The sequence below is a fragment of the Oryctolagus cuniculus genome, chromosome 19, assembly GCF_051225735.1.
Source record: "Oryctolagus cuniculus isolate XC-2025 breed Fujian yellow rabbit chromosome 19, ASM5122573v1, whole genome shotgun sequence".
Lineage (NCBI taxonomy): Eukaryota > Metazoa > Chordata > Mammalia > Lagomorpha > Leporidae > Oryctolagus > Oryctolagus cuniculus.
This window is the reverse complement of record NC_142885.1, coordinates 32,947,394-32,969,071: the sequence shown is the minus strand read 5'-3', so window position 1 is coordinate 32,969,071 and position 21,678 is coordinate 32,947,394. Positions and strand designations below refer to the sequence as shown.

At 41.1% G+C, this 21,678-nt stretch overlaps 1 protein-coding gene across 3 annotated transcripts in view; it reads left to right on the top strand.

Annotated features, from left to right (window-relative positions):
* LOC127489780 (uncharacterized) overlaps window positions 1-21,678 on the top strand; it is a 133,177-nt gene that overhangs the window by 19,060 nt on the left and 92,439 nt on the right. For all 3 annotated transcript variants that reach the window (XR_016226135.1, XM_089321534.1, XM_089321533.1), the window contains exon 5: window positions 15,435-15,715. The gene's annotated coding sequence lies outside the window, so the exon portion shown is untranslated. The remainder of the gene's footprint in view (window positions 1-15,434; window positions 15,716-21,678) is intronic.

Genomic DNA, 21,678 nt, shown 5'->3' with positions numbered 1-21,678 from the left:
TCAATTCTTCTATCTCATCATCTTCACAATCTAGTATTGAAGTTTCATTGTTTTTTTAAGATTTATTTATCATTTATTTGAAAGCACTACACAGAGAGAGAAGAAGAGGCAGAGAAAGAGAGAGAGAGATAGAGAGAAGTCTTCCATCAGCTTGCCACTACCCAGTTGGCCACAATGGCCGTTGTATACCAATCTGCAGCCAGGAGCCAGGAGCTTATGGAGATCTCCCATGTGGGTGCTGAGGTCCAAGGACTTTGACTGTATTACACTACTTTTCCAGGCCAGAGCAGAGCGCTGGATTGGAAATCGTTCAGCCAGAAGTTGAAGTAGTACCCATATGGTATGTTGGCACGGCACATGGCGGCTTTACCAACTATGCCACAGTTCAGGCTCCAAAGTGTCTTGTTCTTTTGGGGGCATCATATTGTCTTTCTATTCTTGTTTCTTGAATTGGTGTATTTATTGTTTGGCATTTGTGGAGATAATTGTTGGTTTTCTCTTTGTCTCTCTCTCTCTCTCTCTTTTTTTTTTTTTTTTGCTGTGGCAACTTTTATCTTTGGACTATGACTGTGTAGATAAGTGGAAGGTTTTCTTAGTGAATATCTAGAGGCTTGTAGTGGGGGTGGCCAGAGAGCTCTGTTCAGTTCTCCAGGGATAAGGGAATGCCCCAGGTGACACACCCAGGTTTGTTGTGGCAAATCAATCTCTCTCTCTCTCTCTCTCTCTCTCTCTCTCATCAAAAGGGAATTTATTCTGTGCAGCTGAGCTCCTCTCCTCAATGGAGACCCAGGCTAGAGTGCTAGCCCAAGTTTGTATTATATTTATCCGCTCTGTCCCAAGGTCCACACAAAGGATCTGTGCATTCCTCAGTGTAAGATCAGTTTCCCTAGCAGTATCTCTCACCAGGTAACCAGGAAACCCTGAGCATATGGAGTCTCCCACTGTAACTGCTCAAAGTCCTAGCCACACCGTGAGTCTTCCCACAAACCCTCAGTTTTTTCCCGTGTCCAAATACAGACACTTCACACAGTCACAAGCTATCGGCCCCCTGTTAGTTCTCCCCACCAGAATCAGGAGTCTCCACTTGGCTGGTTGCTGGGCAGAGATACGAGCTGGTGCACCTGTGATGTATCTCTGAAATGGCACCCTTCTACTGGCATGTTACAGGACGCTGTTGTAAACTGATTTGGGAGAGAGAAACGTGTCCACCCCATTCTTTTTCTTTTTATCATCTAGTTTGGCTAGTACAGTGTCTCCCATGGGGCTCCAAGCCTGGTTCGCTCTAGACTCTTTCTGCAGCTTTTTTGCCTCTTCTTGGTCTGCTGTGGTCTTGTCTCACTTCACTTTCCAGTGCTGGTCCATAGGCTGTTGGCTGGGTAGGCTAGAGTCCTGAGCGATGTGCATCCATGCCTGCCACGTAGGTCCACCCTGTCTCTCTAATTTCGGTAGAGTTTCCTCTGCCATTGACTCACTAATTCTATCCTTAGATTACACTCTCTCCACATTTTTAAACTATCATCTCCTGGGCTAGAAGCGAAGAGTTAAGCTCACTCCCTACTCTGCCATATTTGGACCTCCTACGAGTTCTAATAATCTCTGAGGAGAGTCTTTTGGATCCTTTATATACGGTTTTTACTTCAGGTTTTCATCATGAAAGGGTGTTGTATTCTATGAAATGCTTTTCCTGCTATTAATGAGATAATCATATCATTTTTGTTCTTCACTTTGTTAATGTGGTGTATCACATTGATTGGTGAATGCTAATAATTGCTGTGTACCAGGGGTAATACCCACTTTGTCCGGATGAATGATCATTTCTTATATGTCGTTGGATTCAATTGGCTAGTATTTTGATGATGATTTTTATGTGTGCTTATCAGGGACATATGTGTGTAATTTCTCTCTTGTATCCTTTTCTGATTTAGGAATTAAGGTGATGCTGTCATCATGGAAGGAGTTTGGAAGGCTTCCCTCTCTTTCAGTTGTTTTGAATAGCTTGAGATTGGAGTTAGTTCTTCTTTAAATGTCTGATAGAATTCAGCAGTAAAACTGTCCAATCCTAGGTTTTTCTTTGTTGGGAGTGTCTTTATTACTGAATCAATTTTTGTCTTGTTTATTGATCTGTTAGGTTTTTCTGTGTCTTGGGTCAATTTTGGTGGGTTGTGTGTGTCCAGGAATGTTTTTCTTCTAGGTTTCCTGATGTGTTGGGCTACAGCTCTTTGTAGTAATTCCTGATGAGAAGTCAGCTGTAAGTCTAATTGAAGATACTCTGAAAGTAATCTGACATTTCCCTTTATGCATATCTTTGAATCTTTTCTCTATGTTTTACTGTGGAGCATTTGACTACAATATGTCATGGTGATGGTCTTTTCTGGTCATGTATATTAAGAGTGCTGTGTGTTTCTAGTACTTGGACATACTTACTTTCTCCAAATTCGGGAAGTTTTCTGTAATTATTTCACTAAAAGGCCTTCTAATCCATTCTCTCTTTCCATGCCTTCAGTAACCCCTAAGACCCTATATTGTGTCATTTGGTAGTATCCCATACATCTCCAACCCTATTTTTCACTTTTCTAATTTGTTCTTCTTCATTTTTTTGTTTGACTGTTAATTTTCCAGAGATCTGCCTCATGAAATCTGTTGTTAACCCTCAGTGGGTGCTGTTCTCATCTGTGGTTCTGTGGCTCTGCATGATTGCCACAAAGGGTCTGGCAGTGTTCAGTGTGAGCACAGATCCTGCTGCAGTGACCCACCCCAGGCAGCCAGGGTGCTGAGCTTGTGGAGCTACCCAAGTATTTTCCCAGAAACCAGCTACACCGTGCACCCTCTCCTGCATGCCTGGGTTCCCACAGTCTCAGTACCAGGGCTCCCACAGACACAGGGTGCAGAAGACCCACTCCACCGCACTAACCTGTTCTGTCCTTGGAGAGGCTGAGAACTTCTGAGAGCCAGCTGCCTATGTATGCTCCACTTAGGCAGTTTGAGCTCCAGAGCCTGCGTTATGTTGAGAGGCTAAGGGCTCATGATAGTCATAGGTGCATTTGCAGCCCCCTGTCAGTCTTTCCACCCAGACTGAAAGTCGGTGGGGAACACAGACTTTTCCCTGTGGTGAAATCCCTGGTCATACATGTCCATAAGAGCTGCTGGCCACAGCACTGCTTGTTTCACAATCATGCCTTCTCCCCGCCAGTTTATGGACACTTAGAAGAGTCCCTGCAGCTAGTGATGATGTCTGAATGGCTCCTTCTCCCTGCCTGTTGCTGGGCAACACCTGGGCTGTTGCTACTTGAGACAAGATGGCGCCTTTTCCCTGACTGTTGCTGGGAGTCTGCATTAAAGCTGCTGCAGCTACTAGCATATCCAAAATGGTGCCTGCCCTCTCTGAGCTGGTTGTCGGGGGCTGTTGTGAGAGGATGGGGAGAAATTGTCTCTCTTTTCTGCTGGGTTAGGGGATACCCATTACCCTCAGGGTCCAATTCACACCCCAAGACAGTGTATTCTGCTAGGCTCTCTCTGCAGCTATTTCAGCAGTGGCATGGGCCACTGCAGTCTGATCTCACCGTGGTCTTCAGAGCCGGCACTTTTTCCAGCTCTTGTCTGCTGGGACTTGTGTTGTATCAGTGCTTGTTGCTGGGCATCTGCAGCTTCCACACAGATCCACAGCATCTCTCCTCCTCTTACAGAATCTCCAGTCTCCCCTGAGAATGCACTTTCTTGCCTTTTTTTCTATTTTATCCTAGCCTATAGCAGTCCTCCCTTTCCCTATTCCTCCATGTTGGAATCCCCTCTGAGGACTATTTATTTTGTTTACCTTCTCAAAATGAATTTTTGATTTCTTGATCTTTTTTTAATTTCATTTATTCATGCTGTGACATAGATTATTTCTCACCTCCTTCTGCTTAAAGGTTGTGATCTTATTTTTCTAAGTTTTTGAGATGCATCATTAGATCTTTAATTTGAAACATTTCTCTTTTTTAATATAATCACTATATGCTATAATCTTACCTCTTAATAATGCTTTTGCTGTAACTCACAGGAGTTAATATGTTGTGTTTTCATTTTCATTTATTTCAAGAAAGATTTTATTTCCTTTTAAATTTCTTCAGTGTCCCATTGTTCATTCAGGAGCATCTTGTTTAATTTCCATATATTTTTTGAGTATTCTCTTTTTGTTCGTTTATTTCTAGTTACTTGATAGGATTTCAGTCTTTTCAAATTAAATGAGAGTTGATTTGTGGCCTAATTTTTGGTATACCCTGAAAAAATGTTCAATGTGGTGAATAGAATGTAGCTTTTGGTCCGTTAGGTCATTTGTTTGATGTTATGTTTCAACTCTGATGTGTATTTACTTATTTTCTATCTAGATGATCTGTCCATTGATGAGAGTGCATTGTTGAAGTCACCCACTTTTATTGTCTAGGAGTGTCTCTCTTTCTTTAGGTCTAATAGTATTTTCTGTATATAACCGGTGGTCTTGTATTCAGTGCATAAATATTTATGATTGTTATGTCTTCTTTTGGAATCAAAAGTTTTATCAGAATACAATGTCAATTTTATCTCTTTTTACAAATTTCTATAGAAAGCATACTATGATATGCTTCATTGATGATATCCAATTTCTATATTAAAGACCTTGACAAATGTACCCTTGGTTTAAACTGATTCTTTTTTAAAAGATTTATTTATTTATTTGAAAGGCTGAGGTACAGAGAGACAGAGGCAGATGCAGAAGTGGGGGTGCAGAGAGAGAGAGAGAGAGGTCTTCCACCTTTTTTGGGTTCAGGGGCCCAAGGACTTGGACCATCTTCTGCTTTCCCAGTCCGTAGCAGAGAGCTGGATTGAAAGTGGAGCAGCCGGGACTCGAACCTGTGCCCCATATACATGCCGGCACTGCAGGTGGTGGCTTCATCCACTATTCCACAGCGCTGGCCCCTAAACTGATTCTTGGCAAGAATTTGTGAACTGAAAAAATATCAACCATGCAACCACTGGTAAATTTTCACCAAAATCATTCACATGACCAGTGAACAGGACTAAAACAGTAGTCTTATTGCACAGTGCATATGGGCAATCTTAGAATTCTCCCATTAGTATCTATGTAGTTTCAGATTCTTTTTGGGGTTGCCAGGTAAAAATATATTAGTAATAGAAGTTACCTTTACAGAATCATATCATCTGTAGTATTTTAATGCATATTTTACAAGCTTTATAATGAGTTTTTATAATTAAATATGCATTGGGGGTTCATAATAAATGATTTGGGGTAGCTGTTGCTAACTGATGTGACCCCCAATACGCATGTGTTGAAACGTAATACTCAATGTGTTGTTATTTAAGAGCAGGGGTGCTGGGAGATGACTGGATCATGAGGGCAGATCTTCTGAGAATGCTATCACTGCCTTTATTTTTTTAAAAAAAGTTTTATTTACTTATTTGAGAAGCAGAGTTAAAGACAGAGAGAGGAAGGGCCAGAGAGAAAAGACTTCCATCTTCTGGTTCACTCCCCAGTCGGCCACAATGGCCAGAGCTGAGCCAATCAGAAACCAGGAACCAGTGTATTCCAGGTCTCCCACATGGAAACAGGGGTCCAAGGGCTTGGGCCATCTTCCACTGGCACTGGTTTCCCATGCTGCTGCAGAGAGCTGGATCAGAAGTGGAGCCTCTGGTACTCAAACCCGTGCCAATGTAGGATGCCAGGCCTGAAGGCGGCTTTACCCACTATGCCACAGCACCCTTTTAAGAATGGCTTGATGGAGCAGCTTGTTTACCCCTTTGCTATTCTGCCACATGAAGGCACACAGACATTAGCCAGCAAAGCTTCACTAGACACTGAGCCCCTAACACTGTGATCTTGGACTTACCACCCTCCAAAAGAGAGTAATATATTCCTGCTGTTTATAAATTTCCGAGTGTAATGTGTTTACTTACAGTAACCCAAATAGACTAAGATGTAGTAACTAATCAGAAAAGTTTAGAAATGGGTGGGCATGATGCATAGCAGGTTAATGTGACATTTGGGTTGTCAGCATCCTGCATAAGTTGCCTGTTGTGAGTCCTAGCTCCCCCATGTCCAATTCAATTTCATGGTAATTCCCCTGGGAGGCAACAAACAATGGCCCAAGTGCGTAGTTCCTGCCACCTACATTGGAGACTGAGATGTGATTCCTGGCTCCTGGCTTCTTCCTGGCCCAATCCTGGCTGTTGGGGGCATTTGAGGAGTAAGTCAGCAGGTAGAAGATCTCTCTTTGTGTCTCTGTCACTCTTCCTGGCAAATGAATACATAAGCCTTATGAAAAACATTGATGACATGACTTTGGTAAATGCTTCATCAAGTAAGAAGTTTAAGAACATGGGTCTGGCACTGTGGTATCACATATGAGCTCTGGTTCAAATCCTGGCTGTTCTACCTCTGATACAGCTCCCTGCTAATGCCTCTAGGATAGTAGCAGAGGATAGCCCAAGTGCTTGGGCCTCTGCACCCTTGTGGGTGACCTAGAATAAGCTCTTGGCTCCTGGTTTCATTGTGGATGAACCCTGGCTGTTGTGGCCATTTGTGGAGTGAAGTGAGTAGATGGAAAATCTCTTTTCCTCTCTCTCTCCTTCTCTCTGTAAGTAACTGTGCCTTCCAAGAAAATAAAGTAAATCTTTAAAAAAAAAAAAAAGTAAAAGGCTGGCGCCACAGCTCAATAGGCTAATCCTCCGCCTTGCGGCGCCGGCACACCGGGTTCTAGTCCTGGTCAGGGCGCCAGATTCTGTCCCAGTTGCCCCTCTTCCAGGCCAGCTCTCTGCTGTGGCCCGGGAATGCAGTGGAGGATGGCCTAAGTCCTTGGGCCCTGCACCCCATGGGAGACCAGGATAAGTACCTGGCTCCTGCCATCGGGTCAGCGCGGTGCCCTGGGTGCAGCACTCCGGCTGCAGCGGCCATTGGAGGGTGAACCAACGGCAAAAAAGGAAGACCTTTCTGTCTCTCTCTCTCTCTCTCACTGTCCATTCTGCCTGTCAAAAAAAAAAAAAAAAGAAGTAAAAAAGAAAAAAAAAAAAGAGAAACCCTAATTTAGTGGGAAATAAGCAAACAGGCATAAACAGCTGAACGGAAAATGACCATTTTACCCAATAGCATAAATTTTAATGTAATCACAGATCATTAAAACTATGCTAGTGTAATGTTCTTCATTATTTTTAAATTATGTTTGAAATAATTTTTCATGAATTTCATAGGTGCTGTTCCAGGAAGACAACCACATTCCTCTTTTGCTCTTCCTCTCCCTCCCTTGTCTCTCTTCTTTTCATTATTTTTTGCAAGATATAATTTTAATTCACTTTATTATTCATAATCTTAATTCACCACTAACCATAGTATTCAACAAGGAAAAGTAGGAAGACCACAATTCCACAAGAGCAGTATAATTGTCCTTTTTTTTAATAATTATTTTTTTTGACAGGCAGAGTGGACAGTGAGAGATAGAGGCAGAGAGAAAGGTCATCCTTTTACTGTTGGTTCACCCCACCTTGTCTCCCCATAAGGGTGACAGAGGCCGAAACAATCGACCCACCCTCAAACAGCCATTCCTCAGGCCTCTAAAAGGGAGCTGGATCAGAAGTGGAGCAGCCAGGGCAGGCAATGGTCCGATCAATGGATGCCTGCGCTGCTGGTGGCCCTACCCACTACACCACAGCACTGGCACCTGGCTTCACTGTTTTTGACCATACTTGTAAGAACAGTCTTCTGAGAAGTGCACGGCTGCCCCATCTCAGTTGATTTTTATAAATGATGAGAGATATGGATCTAATTCCATTCTTCTACACGAATACATCGAGCTTTGCCAGCACTATTTGTTGAAGAGATTATCCTTACACCAATGAATGGTCTGACCCCTTTTTGTCAAAAATCAGGTGGCTATATGTATTTACATTAACTTTGGGATTCTCTGTTTCACTCCATCGGTCTATGTCTCAGTTTTTTTTTTTTTTTAAGTATCAGTGTGATGTGATGTTAATACAGTTTTTTAGTATGCTTTGAAGTCAGGTATTGTGATGTCTCCAGCTTGATTTTTATTTCCTCAGGTTCACCTTAGCGGTTCTGGATCTTCTGTGGTTCTGTATGAATTTGAGGGTTGTTTTTTTAAATTCTGTAGAGAATGTCATTGGTATTCTGTAGATTTCTTTCCATGAGATAGACATTTTAATGATACAAATTCTTCCAATCCACAAAAAAAGGAATACCTTTCCAGTTTTGTGTCCTTGATGGTTTCTTTGGTCAGCGTTTGATGATTTTCATTATAGAGATCTTTCACTTATTTGATTACATTTATTCCTCAATAGTCTAATTTTTGTGGTTATTGTAAATTGGATTTTTGTTGCTTTCTTTGTCAGTGAGGCCATCATTAATATGTAAAAAGCAGCTTTTTCAAATGTTTACTTGTACTTCTAAAGTTTTCTGAATTGGATTATCAGTTGAAGCAGCATTTTGCTGGAATGTTTGTGTTCTTCCAGGAGCAACATCATGTCATCTGCAAACATTAATTATTTGACTTGTTCTTTTCCAGTTTTAGTGCCTGTTATTTTGTTCTCCTCTGTAATTGCTCTTGTGAAAATGTATAGTACTGTATTCAGTTAGAGTGGTGAGAGTGGATGTCCTTGTGTTGTTACAGATTTTGACAAAATGCGTTCATCTTCTCCTCATTCAGTATAATATTGGCTGATTCTTTGTCAAATATCACATTTATGTTTTTGAGGCATGTTCCTTCTATGCCTAATTTGTGGAGGTTTTTTTTTGTGCCATGAAACACAATGCATCATATCAAATGCTTTCTCTGGATCTAATGAGAGTATGGTTTCTATTCTTTCATTATGTTGATTAATTTATGATATTTATTGTTTTGCAAATATGGAACCACCCTTGCATTTCTAGGATCAATTCCAATTGATAGTTATGTATCAGCTTTTTGATGTTTTCAATTGTTTATTTTGTACTCTGTTGAGAATCTTTTTTTCTGTGTTTTTCAAGGATATAGGCCTGTAGTATTCTTTCCATTTTGTGTCTTTGTTTTTGGCATCAAAGGGATGTTGGCCTCCTAAAAAGTGTTTGACAGTGTTCCATCCTGTTCAGTGTTTTCAAATAGTCTGAAGATTGTTGGAGTTTGTCTTTAAATGTTTTGTAGAATTGGATAGTAAAGCCATCAAGTCATGGGCTTTTTATTGATGGAAGAATTTTGCTTACTGCTACAATGCCATTACTTTTTATGAGTCTGCTAGATTATCCGTATCTTCTGGATTAAATTTGGTAAGTTATTTGTATTGAAAAAACTTCTCCATTTTTCTGCTTTTTCCAGTTTATTAGCATATAGTATTGAATGGCAGTTTCTTTTGAAGCCTTGTATTTCAGTAGTGTTGATTATACTGTCTGATTTTTCATCTAATCTTACTTATTTGAGGTTTTGAGGTTTTTTTCTCTTTTTTTCTTTGTCAGTCTTGTTAGAGGCTTATTTAGTTTTTAAAAATTTTATGTGAGGTAAACAAATTTCATGTACTTGCCATATACATATTCAGGAACGTATTGATTCTTCACACCCAACGCTTCCTCTAACCCATGCTTCCATACTTCTTCCTCTTCCCTCTCCTGTTTCCACTGTTAATTTTTTTTTTATCTTTTATTTAATGAATATAAATTTCCAAAGTACGACTCATGGGTTACAATGGCTTCCCCCCCCATACCGTCCCTCCCACCCACAACCCTCCCCTTTCCCACACCCTCTCCCCTTCCATTCACATCAAGATTCATTTTCGATTATCTTAAAATACAGAAGATCAGCCCTAAAGGCACTCGGATCTGGCTGAAAAGCCCATGAGAGTATTTCAGGCATGGAAAGCCAAGACACTCTGGCAAAAAGATCTCTGTGAGTGAGATCCCAGTGGAAAGAACAGGTCTTCAAAGAGGGAGGTGCCTTTCTCTGAAGGGAGGAGAGAACCTCCACTTTGACTATGACTGTGTCTAAACAAGATAAGAGTCGGAGAACTCAAGGGGCTTCCATAGCCTTGGAAACTCATGACTGGTGCATAGGGAGATTACTGATGCCATAAACAGGAGTGTCAATTTGTAAAGTCAACAACAGGAGTCACTGTGCACTTACTCCTCATGTAGGATCTCTGTCCTTAATGTGCTGTACACTGAGGCTTAATGCTATAACGAGTACTCAAACAGTATATTTCACTTTGTGTTTCTATGGGGGTGCAAACGATTGAAATCTTTACTTAATGTACACTAAACTGATCTTCTGTAAAAAAAAAAAAAAAGAAAAAGAAATTATCAATTCCCAACTTGACTCTCACTGGGATTAAACATGACAATAGGTCTGATCTGATTTCATCATCATTTAAAAAAAAATCATCTATTATTTTTCACTTTATGTTTCTGTGTGGGAGCAAACTGTTGAAATCCTTACTTAAGGTATACTAAGCTGATCCACTGTTAATTTTAATAGAAAAATATTTTCAGGTAACTTTATACTCAAAATAGTCACTATTCACTAAGTAAAAAGTTCAACAAATAGTATGAAGAAAATAAATTGTTTCTCAAAGTGAGACAAGGCTTGTAAAAAAAAGCATCATATCTCAAAATACTCATTTTATTCCTACACATTATTACCTGTTAAATACTCTATTAGTCACCGCAGATCAGGGACAACATGTGGTATTTGTCTTTTGGGGACTAGCTTATTTCACTAAGTATAATGTTTTCTAGTTATATCCATTTTGTTGCAAAAGACTTCATTGCATTTTTTCCTGCTGAATAGTATTCCATAGTGTATATATACCATAGTTACTTTTTTCAAGATTCATTTTTCTGAGAGGCAGAGTTGAGAGAGGGAGAGACAGAGAACGAGAGATCTTCCATCTGAGAATGAGAGGTCTTCCTTCTGGTTCACTCTCTAAATGGATGCAATGGCTAGAACTGGGCTGATGCAAAGCCAGGAGCCAGGAGCTTCTTTTGGGTCTCCCACGCAGGTGCAAGGGCCCAAGGACTTGGGCCATCTTCCACTGTTTTCCTAGGCCTTCATCAGGGAGGATCCAGGCTTCGAACAGGAACACCTATGGGATGCTGGTGCAGCAAGTAGGAGGCTTAACCCACTTTGTGCTGGCCTCCATAATTTCTTTATCTAATCATCATTTGATAGACATCTGGATTGATTCCATATCTTAGCTGTTGTGAATTGAGCAGCCATAAACGTGGGTACAGATAACTCTTTCATCTGCTGATTTCAATTTGTTTAGGTAAATTCCCATGAGTGGCATTGCTGGTTCATATGATTCATCTATTTTCAGCCTTTTGAGGTGTCTCCATACTGTCTTCCACAATGGCTTCACCAGATGACATTCCCAGTGGATTAGGGTACTGCATTATTATTATTATGTTATTTATATTAATAATATTAATATATTATTATAATTATATTAATAATTGACAGGAAGAGTTACAGACAGTGAGAGTGAGAGTCAGAGAGAAAGTGTTCATCCAATGGTTCACCCCCCAAATGGCCACAATTGCCAGAGCTGCACCGATCCAAATCCAGGAGCCAGGTGCCTCTTCCTGGTCTCCCATAAGGGTGCAGAGGCCCAAGCACTTGGGCCATCCTTCATTGCTTTTCCAGGCCACAGCAGAGAGCTGGACTGGAAGAGGGGAAGCTGGGTTTAGAACCTGGTGCCCATATGGGATGCCAGCACCGCAGGAGGAGGATTCACCTCGTGCACCACGGCACTGGCCACTTGTGTACTGTTTTGCCACATCCTTTCCAGCATTTGTTGTTTGTTGATTTCTGTATGCAAACCATTCTAACTGTGGTGAGGTGAAACTTCATTGTGGTTTCATTTTGCATTTCGCTAATGGCTAGTGATCCTGAGCATTTTTTCATGTGTCTGTTGGTCATTTGCATTTCCTTCCTTGAGGAATGTCTGTTCAAGTCTGTTGCCCATTCTTTTTTTTTTTTGACAGGCAGAGTGGACAGTGAGAGAGAGAGACAGAGAGAAAGGTCTTCCTTTGCCGTTGGTTCACCCTCCAATGGCCGCCGCGGTCGGCACGCTGCGGCCGGCGCACTGTGCTGATCCGATGGCAGGAGCCAGGAGCCAGGTGCTTTTCCTGGTCTCCCATGTGGTGCAGGGCCCAAGCACCTGGGCCATCCTCCACTGCACTCCCTGGCCACAGCAGAGGGCTGGCCTGGAAGAGGGGCAACCGGGACAGAATCCGGCGCCCCGCCCGGGACTAGAACCCGGTGTGCCGGCGCCGCTAGGCGGAGGATTAGCCTAGTGAGCCGCGGCGCCGGCCTGTTGCCCATTCTTAACTGCATTGTTTGTTTTGTTGTTGTTGAGTTTCTTGAGCACTTTATACATTCTGGATATTAACAATTTATCAGGTCATAGTTTGCATATATTTTCTCTCATTCTGTCAGTTGCCCTTCACTTTGCTGAGTTTTCATTTACAGTGCAAAAGCTTCTCAGCTTGATGTAATCCCATTTGTGTGTTTTTGCTTTTATTGCCTGTACGTCTGTGTTCCAAGAAGTCTGCATCTGGCAATGTCTTGCATCATTTCCACAATGTTCTCTAAGAATTTGATGGTATTAGGTTGTACATTTAGGTCTTTGATCCTTTTTTGAGTTTGTTTTTTTGTAAGAATGAGGTAGGTTTTTATTTTCATACTTCTGCATGGGAGATCCACCTTTTATGCACCATTTTTTGAAGAGACTGACCTTGTCACATGGTTGGATTTTAGATCCTTTGTCAAAGATAAATTATTTGTAGATGTGTGGATTGAGTTTTTGGAGTTTCTATTGTGCTCCATTGGTCCACATGTCTATTCTTTGCCAGTATCAGGCTGTTTTGTTTGTAACTGTCCTGAAGTATGTCTTGAATTCTGGTATTGTGATGCTTCTGGCTTTGTTGTTCACATATAAGATTCCATTAGCTATTCTGGGTCTCTTGTGTTTCCATTTTAATTTTAACATCTTTTTCCCCTAGATCTGAAAAGAATGTAATTGGCATTTCAATTGGGATCACATGAATTTGTAAATTGCTTTTGGTACTATGGACATTTTGATTATATTGATTATTTTAGTCCTTGAATATTAAAGATTTTTCCATTTTCTGTGTCTTCTGTTTCTTTCACTAATGTTTGCTAATTTTCATATTAGATACTTTGGCATCCTTGATTAATTTTATCCCATGGTGTTTAATTTTTTTGTAGCAATTGTGAATGGGATTGATCTTAGAAGTTCTTTCCCAGCCATGGCATTTTATACATAGACTATTGATTTTTGTGTTAATTTTGTATCCTGGCACTCCCCTAGACTCTTTTTATGAATTCCAGTAATCTCTTAGTGGAGACTTATTTCCCCTATATATAGAATCCTGTCACCCGCAAGTAGGGGTAATTTGACTCCCTCCTTCCCATTTTGTATCCTTGGATTTCTTTTTCTTGCCTAATAGGTCTGGCTAAAACTTCCAGGTCTATATTGAATAGCAAGGGCACAAGTTGTCATCCTTGTCTGATTCCAGCTCTTCAGGGAATGCTTCCAACATTTCCCCATTCATAAGATGCTGTCTATAGGTTTGTCATAAATTGCCTTGATTATGTTGAGCAATGTTCTTACTACACTCAGTTTCCTTAAGGTTTTCACTATGAAAGGATGTTGTATTTTGTCAAATGCTTTCTCTGCATCTATTGAAATAAGCCTATGGTTTATTTGAAAGTTTTATTTATTTATTTGTGAGGCAGAATTATAGACGGAGTAGGAGAGACAGACTTTTTAATTGGTTGGCATACAGTCCTTTGTATTAGCTCCTGATGGGTAAGTCTTTTAATCATCTGTGGTATCTGTTGTTACCTTTCATTTTTCATCTCTGATTTTACTGATTGGGGTCTTTTTTTTTAAGGATAGTTGGACCAAGAGTGTATAAATTTTTTAAGCAAGTTCTTCATTTCACTGATATTTATATTCTTTTTTGCTTTCAATTTTGTTTATTTCTCCTCTAATTTATATATCTCTTTCCTCTTGATAATTTTGCATTTGATTTCATTTTTTTTCAAGGGTGCTACATTGGTGGCTCACTTATTTGATTCTTTTCCAATTTCTTGGTATAGGCACCAATTTCTCTAAACTTTCCAGTATCTGGTAAGTTTTGATATGTTATACTGTCATCTTTATTTGTTTTCATCTTTTTTTAATTTTTTCTGACTCACAGTTCATTCAGGAGCATGTTCAGTCTCCATGTGGTTGTATATGTTCTTGAGGTTCTTGGTGTGGTCATTCGCCCCTTCATTCCATGTAGTTGTGGAAGATGCATGGTATGATTTTGATATTTGTTGAATTAGCTGAGACTTATGGCCTACCTTATTGTGTATCCTGGAGGGTGGCTCAAGGCCTTAGTTCCTGTCAACCATGTGGGAGACGTGGATGAAGATCCTACTTCTCAGCTTTAGTCCCATCTTGAGGGCATTTGGGGAGTGACTCAGTAGATGAGAGCTATCTCTAGCTCTCTCTCTCATAATGAATCATTCAAAATTTTACCTCCCTTTTTTACCTGGAAACTTGATTTAAAGTATTCAAACTTGATGTATTTCATATATACAAATTTAGAAACATTAATTATTCCCACTCTACCCTCGCTCACTCCTACCCACCGACCCGAACATGCTCCCATCCCTCTTCATTTTTTTAAAGATTTATTTATTTATTTGAAAGTCAGAGTTACAGAGAGAGAGGAAAGGCATAGAGAGGTCTTCCATCCGATGGTTCACTCCTCTATTGGCCACAATGGTCAGAGCTGTGCTGATCTGAAGCCAGGAGCCAGGAGCTTCTTCTGCGTCTCCCAATGGGTCAGGGGCCCAAGGACCTGGGCCACCCTCCACTGCTTTCCCAGGCCATAGCAGAGAGCTGGATCGCAAGTGCAGAAGCCAGTCTCAAACTGGCGCCCATATTTAATGCTGGTGCTCCAGGCCAGGGTGTTAACCTGCTTGGCCACAGCACCGGTCCTATTTCCCATCCCTCTTCATCCTCTATCCACGATTCCCATTCTTATTTTATACAAAAATCTATTTTCAATTATTTTATACTCATAATATAAAGCCTGCACTATGTAAAGAATTCAACAGTTTGAAAGAATTAAAAAAAATCTGTTCCTGAAGAGGCAAGACATGGTTTGTTTAAAATCATTCTATCTGCAAGACAAGAGTTGTCTAAATCATTGTACGTCAAAGTATCAATATCACTAATATAGCTCACCTTTTAGGTACTCTGTTACCACAGATCAGGGAGAATATACAGTGTTTGTCTTTTTTTGGAAAGGGTTATTTTAAAGTGTAAGGTTTTACAGTTGCATCCATTTTTTTTCTTTTTGCAAATGACAGGTTTTTCCTTTTTTTTTTTTTTTTTTTTTTTACCAGAAAACGTTTCTTAGCTGGAGCACATCGGAGATCAACACAGTCTTAGCCCGGAGCCAAGACTGCTGTCACCCACGTTTTTGACGCTGCCTGGCAGCTTCCGGTGCTGCTGTGCTTACTGGGAGGAAGAGGCGGGTCCTAGATGGCTGGCGCTTGCGCAGTCGGCCTGGTGGAGAGCAAGACGGTATTATCTGCTGGTGGCGGCATGTCGTCGGCTGCCGGAATTCTCGGCTGATGGCGGCGTTTTCGGCAGCTGTACTGGCCCAGAGAGTGCGGGAGTGAAGGTGAGTTTTTCTTATGAAACAATGAGAGGCCTGGGACCTCGTCGCGGGGGGGGGGGGTCGTGGCTCCTCGGAGCAGTGTAGACACTCATGTCCGCAGGCTGGCGGCCGTGGGGGCAGGCGGCGGCTCAGCTGTGGGAAGCGGAGAAGCGGGTGGCTGGGCTTGCGCTGGAGGACAGGACTGCGGGTTACAAGGTATGTTTATTTGTAACCTCTAACTTATTTATTTAGTCAGTTCTAGCAGTGTTTTTGGTGGGTGTTTTAGTTTTCATTGATTTTTATGAGTCTTTTTAGGTTGTCTATATCTTCTGGATTTAATCTTAGTAGGTCACGTGTATTTGTTATCCAGGGATTCCTCTGTTTCTTCTAGTTTTCCAGTTTATTAGCATATAGTACTGAATAGCAATTTCTCTGAAACCTTTGTTTCAGTGATGTAGATTATAATCTCTGCTTTTTTTCTGTAATTTTATTTACTGGAGTTTTTATCATTTTTGTTAGTCTGGTTAGAAGATTATGTACTTTTTAAAATTTTATATCAGGTATGTAAATTTCATGTATTTCTTATATACAGATTCAAACATACTGATACTACTTCCCATGCGAGCATCTCTCAAGCCTGCACTCCCAGCCTTCTTCTTCCTCCTTCTCTTGTTCCCACTCTTAATTCTTCATCAGTTAAAGGTAGGGTGGGCAAGTTCCACGTGAGCTGCGTAGTGATCTTTTTTCAAAAAAATATATATTCTTAAGTGGCAGAGATCCAGAGATAGGGAAACACAGAGATAGAGGTCTTCCATCTGCTGCTTTGCTCCCGAAATGGCCACAGGGCCCATTGCTGGGCTGATCCAAAGCTAGGAGTCAGGAGTTTCTTCCAGGTCTCCCATATGGAGACTGCATTCAGTAAGAGTGGTAAAAGGGACATCTTTGTGTTGTTATATGTTTGACAAAATGATTTCACATTCTCCCCATCCAGCATGACATTGGCTGTTGGTTTGTCATACATAGCCTTTATGATATTGATATGTATTCCTTCTGTGTATATTTTGTGTAGTTTTTAATCATTTTTTATTCTACTGATATCTGTATCTAATTAGATGATGTGGTTTTCAAAAGATTTATTTCATTTGTTTGCAAGATTTATACAGAGAGATAGAGGTAGAGCAAGAGCAAAAGAGGAGGAGGGAGGGAGAGAGGTCTTCTGTTTGCTAGTTCATTCCCCAAAAGACCTTGATGGCCAAACTGAGCCATCAGGATCCAGAACCTTCTTCCAAGTCTCCCATGTGGCTGCATGGCCCCAACTAATTGGGACATCCTCCGACATTTTCCCAGGCATGTTAGGAGGGAGCAGGATTGAAAGTGGAGCAGCCTGGATGCTAAATGGCACCCATATGAGATGCCGGCATTATGTGTTTTGGATTTAACCCTCTGTAACACAGCGCCAGTCCAGACAATGTGGTTTTATTCTTCCATTTTTTTGATAAAATTCATCATGTGTATTAATTTGCAAATGTGGAACATCATGGCATTTCTGATATAAATTCCAATTGAAGGTTTTATGTGAGCTTCAGCATGTGGTTTTGGTTTTGTTAGGCTAGAATTTTGTTAAGAATCTTTGCATCTTTTTCATTATGCATATAGGCCTTCAGTTTTCTTTGTATTTCATGTTTTGTTATCTTTTGTGGTTAAGGTAATGCCGGCCTCTCAAAAAGTGTTTGTTAGAGTTGAATCCTACTGCTTCCAGTTTATTATTTTGAATAGTTGTAAAAGTATTGGAGTTGCTTTTTAAAGCTTCAAGCTCCTTGGATACCTTTATTCAAAGTTATTTAAATTTTAGTAGCTATTGTGAATGGAATGGATCTTCGAAGTGGTTTCTCAGCCCTGATATTGTGTGTATACAAATTCTATTGATTTTTGTGTGTTGATTTTATATCCTGCCACTTTTCCAAACTCTGTTATGAGTTTTAATGGTCTCGTGGTGGAGTTTCTTGGTTCCCCCATTTATAAAATCATGTCCTTTTGAAGGAGGGATAGTTTGACTTCCTCCTTCCCAATTTGTATCCATCTGATTTCTTTTTCTTGCCTAATGGCTCTAAAACTTCCAGATCTATATTGAATAGCAATAATGAGAGTGCATCCTTGTCTGATTCCAGATCGTAGTTGGGAATGCTTCCAACTTGTCCCCATTCATAAGATGCTATCAGTCGGTTTGACATAAATTGCCTTGATTGTGTAGAGGAATGTTCTTTCTGTTGTCAGATTCCCTGAGGTTTTCTTTCTGAAAGGTTTTTGCATATTTTCCAGCTGTTTTCATCTATTGAAATAATTATGTTTTTTAAATATTTATTTAATTGAAAGGCAGATTTATGGAGTGAGGGAGATTTTCCAAGAATTTCCAATTCATTGGCAAACAGTACATTGTAGGAATTCCAGATAGTTGTTTTTATTATTGGGTTTCTATTATTACAGTTTGTTTTTCATTTCTGATTTTACTGATTGGGGTCTTATTCCTGTTTTGTTGTTGTTGTTGTTTTGGAGATTTTCAGCAATTTTCTAAAAAATATTTTTTAACCAGATTTTCATATCAGTGATCTTTTTATTTTTTTTTTGGACAGGCAGATTTAGACAGAGAGAGAGACAGAAAGGTCTTCCTTTTCGTTGCTTCATTCTCTAAATGGCTGCTCTGGCTGGTGCACTGCGCCGATCTGAAGCCAGGAGCCAGGTGCTTCCTCCAGATCACCTATGCGGATGTAGGGCCCAAGCACTTGGGCCATCCTACACTGCACTCCCGGGCCACAGGAAAGAGCTGGACAGGAAGAGGTGCAACCGGGACAGAATCTGGCACCCCGACCAGAACTAGAATCCGGTGTGGCAGCGCTGCAAGTGGAGGATTAGCCTATTGAGACATGGCGCTGGCCTCAATGATCTTTTATAATGTTTTTCTTCAGCTTTGTTCATTTCTTCTCAAATTTCCATGATTTCTGTCATCCTACTAATTTGGAGTTTGATACGTTGTTTTTGTAGATTTTGTGATGCATTGAAAAGCTCATTTATTTGATTCCTTTCCAATATCTTGTTGTAGGCACAAGTTGTTATAAAGTTTCCTGTTAACATTGCATTTGCTGTGTCCCATACGTTTTGCTATGTTGTACTGTTATCTTTAATCATTTCCAGAAATTTCTGGATTTTCATTTTGATTTCTCCTAAGACCAACCATTCATTCAGGAGCATATTGCTCGGACTCCACGTGTTTGCATATGTTCTGGAGTTTCCTAAGTTGTTGATTTCCTGTTTCCTTTCATTTTGATCATAGAAGATGCATGAACTGATTTCAGTTATTGAGTTTTCTAGGCTTGCTTTATATCCTATCATATGTTGTGTCCTAGACAAAGCTCCAGGGACTGATGAGAAGAATATGTATTCTGCAAGTTGTGGGATGAAATGTTCTGAGTTAGTATTTCAAACAAGGCAGCCTGTTCTCAGGGACAAAGTGATGAGCAACTGTGTCACCTACAATTTTGACATAGGGGAGGGGCTAGGAAACGACCAAGAGAAGACAGTTCAGGTGTTCTTGTAAGATACTGTTTTTAGTTAAGAGATCCAAATTCCATGCATTTCATAAATGCAATTTAGGTACACAGTGATAGTCCCTACCCTACCTCCCTGTCAGGGGCATAACACATTGTGCACTTGTTTGTCTGACTCCGGGCAGCAACCCTGGCACCGACCAGGCCAAGGATGCTGGGCAGGTATCTGCCGTTCAGTAGCCCTGACCATGGGCAGTTTGGCAGAGCTGTGCACCATGTGGGAGAGGCTGGGTGTTAGCCCGGGAGGTGTAAAGAGCTCCACACTGCCCTGAGCTTCTGGTGGGCTGGATTGGGAGCAACGATGCCCTTGGAGTGCTCCTGATCATGGTGAGCACAGGAAAGGCATGTCAGGCTGGGGCTCAGGCTGTGGCCCCTGGTTCTTCAAGGTAGTGCGGCCTGTTCTGCTGACGCTGTGTTTCTGGGAGGAAGGGATGGGTGTTAGTTGGGTGGTACTTGCGCAGTAGGCCTAGGGGAGAAGTAGGCTATATCCAAGGCAGTGTCGTTGTTGGCTGGCATTGGCAGTAGCGGTTCAGTAGGCTTGTAGAGTGCAGGATGGACTTGTTGTGTTTAAGTTTTTGGACAGAGAGATGCCCAGGGCCTGCCTCAAAGGATGGGGGATCCCGGTGCTTCCCAGCAGTGTTTTCCCTGCAAATCCACTGGTTCAGAGGCAGCAGGGGTTGGGCAGGGGCTCAGGTGTGAGGAAGCCATGATGCAGCTGTCTGCCTCACCTCCCCCCCTAAGAAGGACTCGGATGTGAAACTAATGCAGAGTGGACACTTAACCTCAGCTGCCAGGCAATCTTGTTCTTCTGGAGACTCTCGACTTCCTGTCATCAGTTCATGGACATCAGGTTTTATTCCGTATCTCAGCTATTGTGAACTGAGCTGCAGTAAACCTGGAGGTACAGATAACCCTTTAAAATCTGCTGGTTTCATTTCCTAGGGGTAAATCACCAGGAGAAGGATTGCTGAGTCATATGGAAGATTTATTTTCAGCTTTCTGAGGTATCTCCATACTGTCTTAGGCAATGGCTTCCCCAGGTTACATTTCTACCAACAGTGTATTAGGGTAGCATAGTGCCAGATCCTCAGCAGCATTTATCATTTGTTGATTTTAGTATGAGAGCCATTCTGACTGTGGTGTGGTGAAACCTGATGGCTAGCGATCCTGAGCCTTTTTTCATGTGTCTGTTGGCCATATGAAGTTCCTCTCTTGAAACATGCCTGTTCAAGTCCTTTGCCTATTTTTAAATGGAATTTTTGTTTTGTTGTTGTTGAGTTCCTTGAACTCTTTGTAGATTGTGGCTATTAATCTTTTATAAGTTTTATCGTTGGCAGATTATTTTCTCTTATTCAAAGCCTCTTGACTTTGCTCTTTTTAGATTCTGGATATTAATCTTTATTTTTTGACAGGCAGAGTTAGACAGTGAGAGAGAGGGAAACAGAGAGAAAGGTCTTCCTTTTTCCATTGGTTCACCCCCAATTGGCTGCTGCGGCTAGCACACCACGCTGCTCCAAAGCCAGGAGCCAGGTGCTTCTCCTGGTCTCCCATTTGGGTGCAGGGCTCAAGGACTTGGGCCATCCTCCATTGCACTCCTGGCCACAGCAGAGGGCTGAACTGGAAGAGGAGCAAGAGGGACAGAATCTGGCGCCCTGACCGGGACTAGAACCCAGAGTGCTAGCGCTGCAGGTGGAGGATTAGCCTATTGAGCGGCAGCGCTGGCCTGGATATTAATCTTTTATCAGTTTCATAGTTAGCAAATAGTTTCTCCCATCCTTTTGGTTGCCTCTTTACTTTTCTGAGTGTTCCTTTTGTAGTGCAGAAGCTTCTCAGCTTGATGGAATCACATTTGTTTGTTTCAGCTTTTATTGTGCTACTGGCATTTTTTCCCAGAAATCTTTCTTTAAGCCAATGTTTTCCAGTATTCCCCAATGTTCTCTAATAATATGATGATATTGAGGTTTAGATTTTGTTCCTTGACGTGTTTTAGTTGCTTTTTGTATAAGGTGGAAAGTATGGGTCTTCTTTCATACTTCTGCATGTAGAGGTCCAGTTTTCTCAGGACCTTTTTATAAAGAAACGGTCCTTTGAACCTGGGATTGATCTTTAGCTCCTTCTTGAAAGATAGATTAGTTGTAGATGTGTGCGTTATTTCAGGTGTTTCTTTTCTGTTCCATTGTTGTCATTTTTTTTTTTACCTATAGCATGCTGTTTTGATTGTAACTGTCCTGTGCTGTGTCTTGCAATCTGTTATTGTGATGCTTCAAGTTTTGTCAATGTTGTTTAAGGTTGCCTTCTCTATTCAGATGTTCTGTGTTTTCATATGAATTTTAGCATTGTTTTCTCTCCATCTGGGCAAAATGCTATTTGACCTTTGCTTGGGAT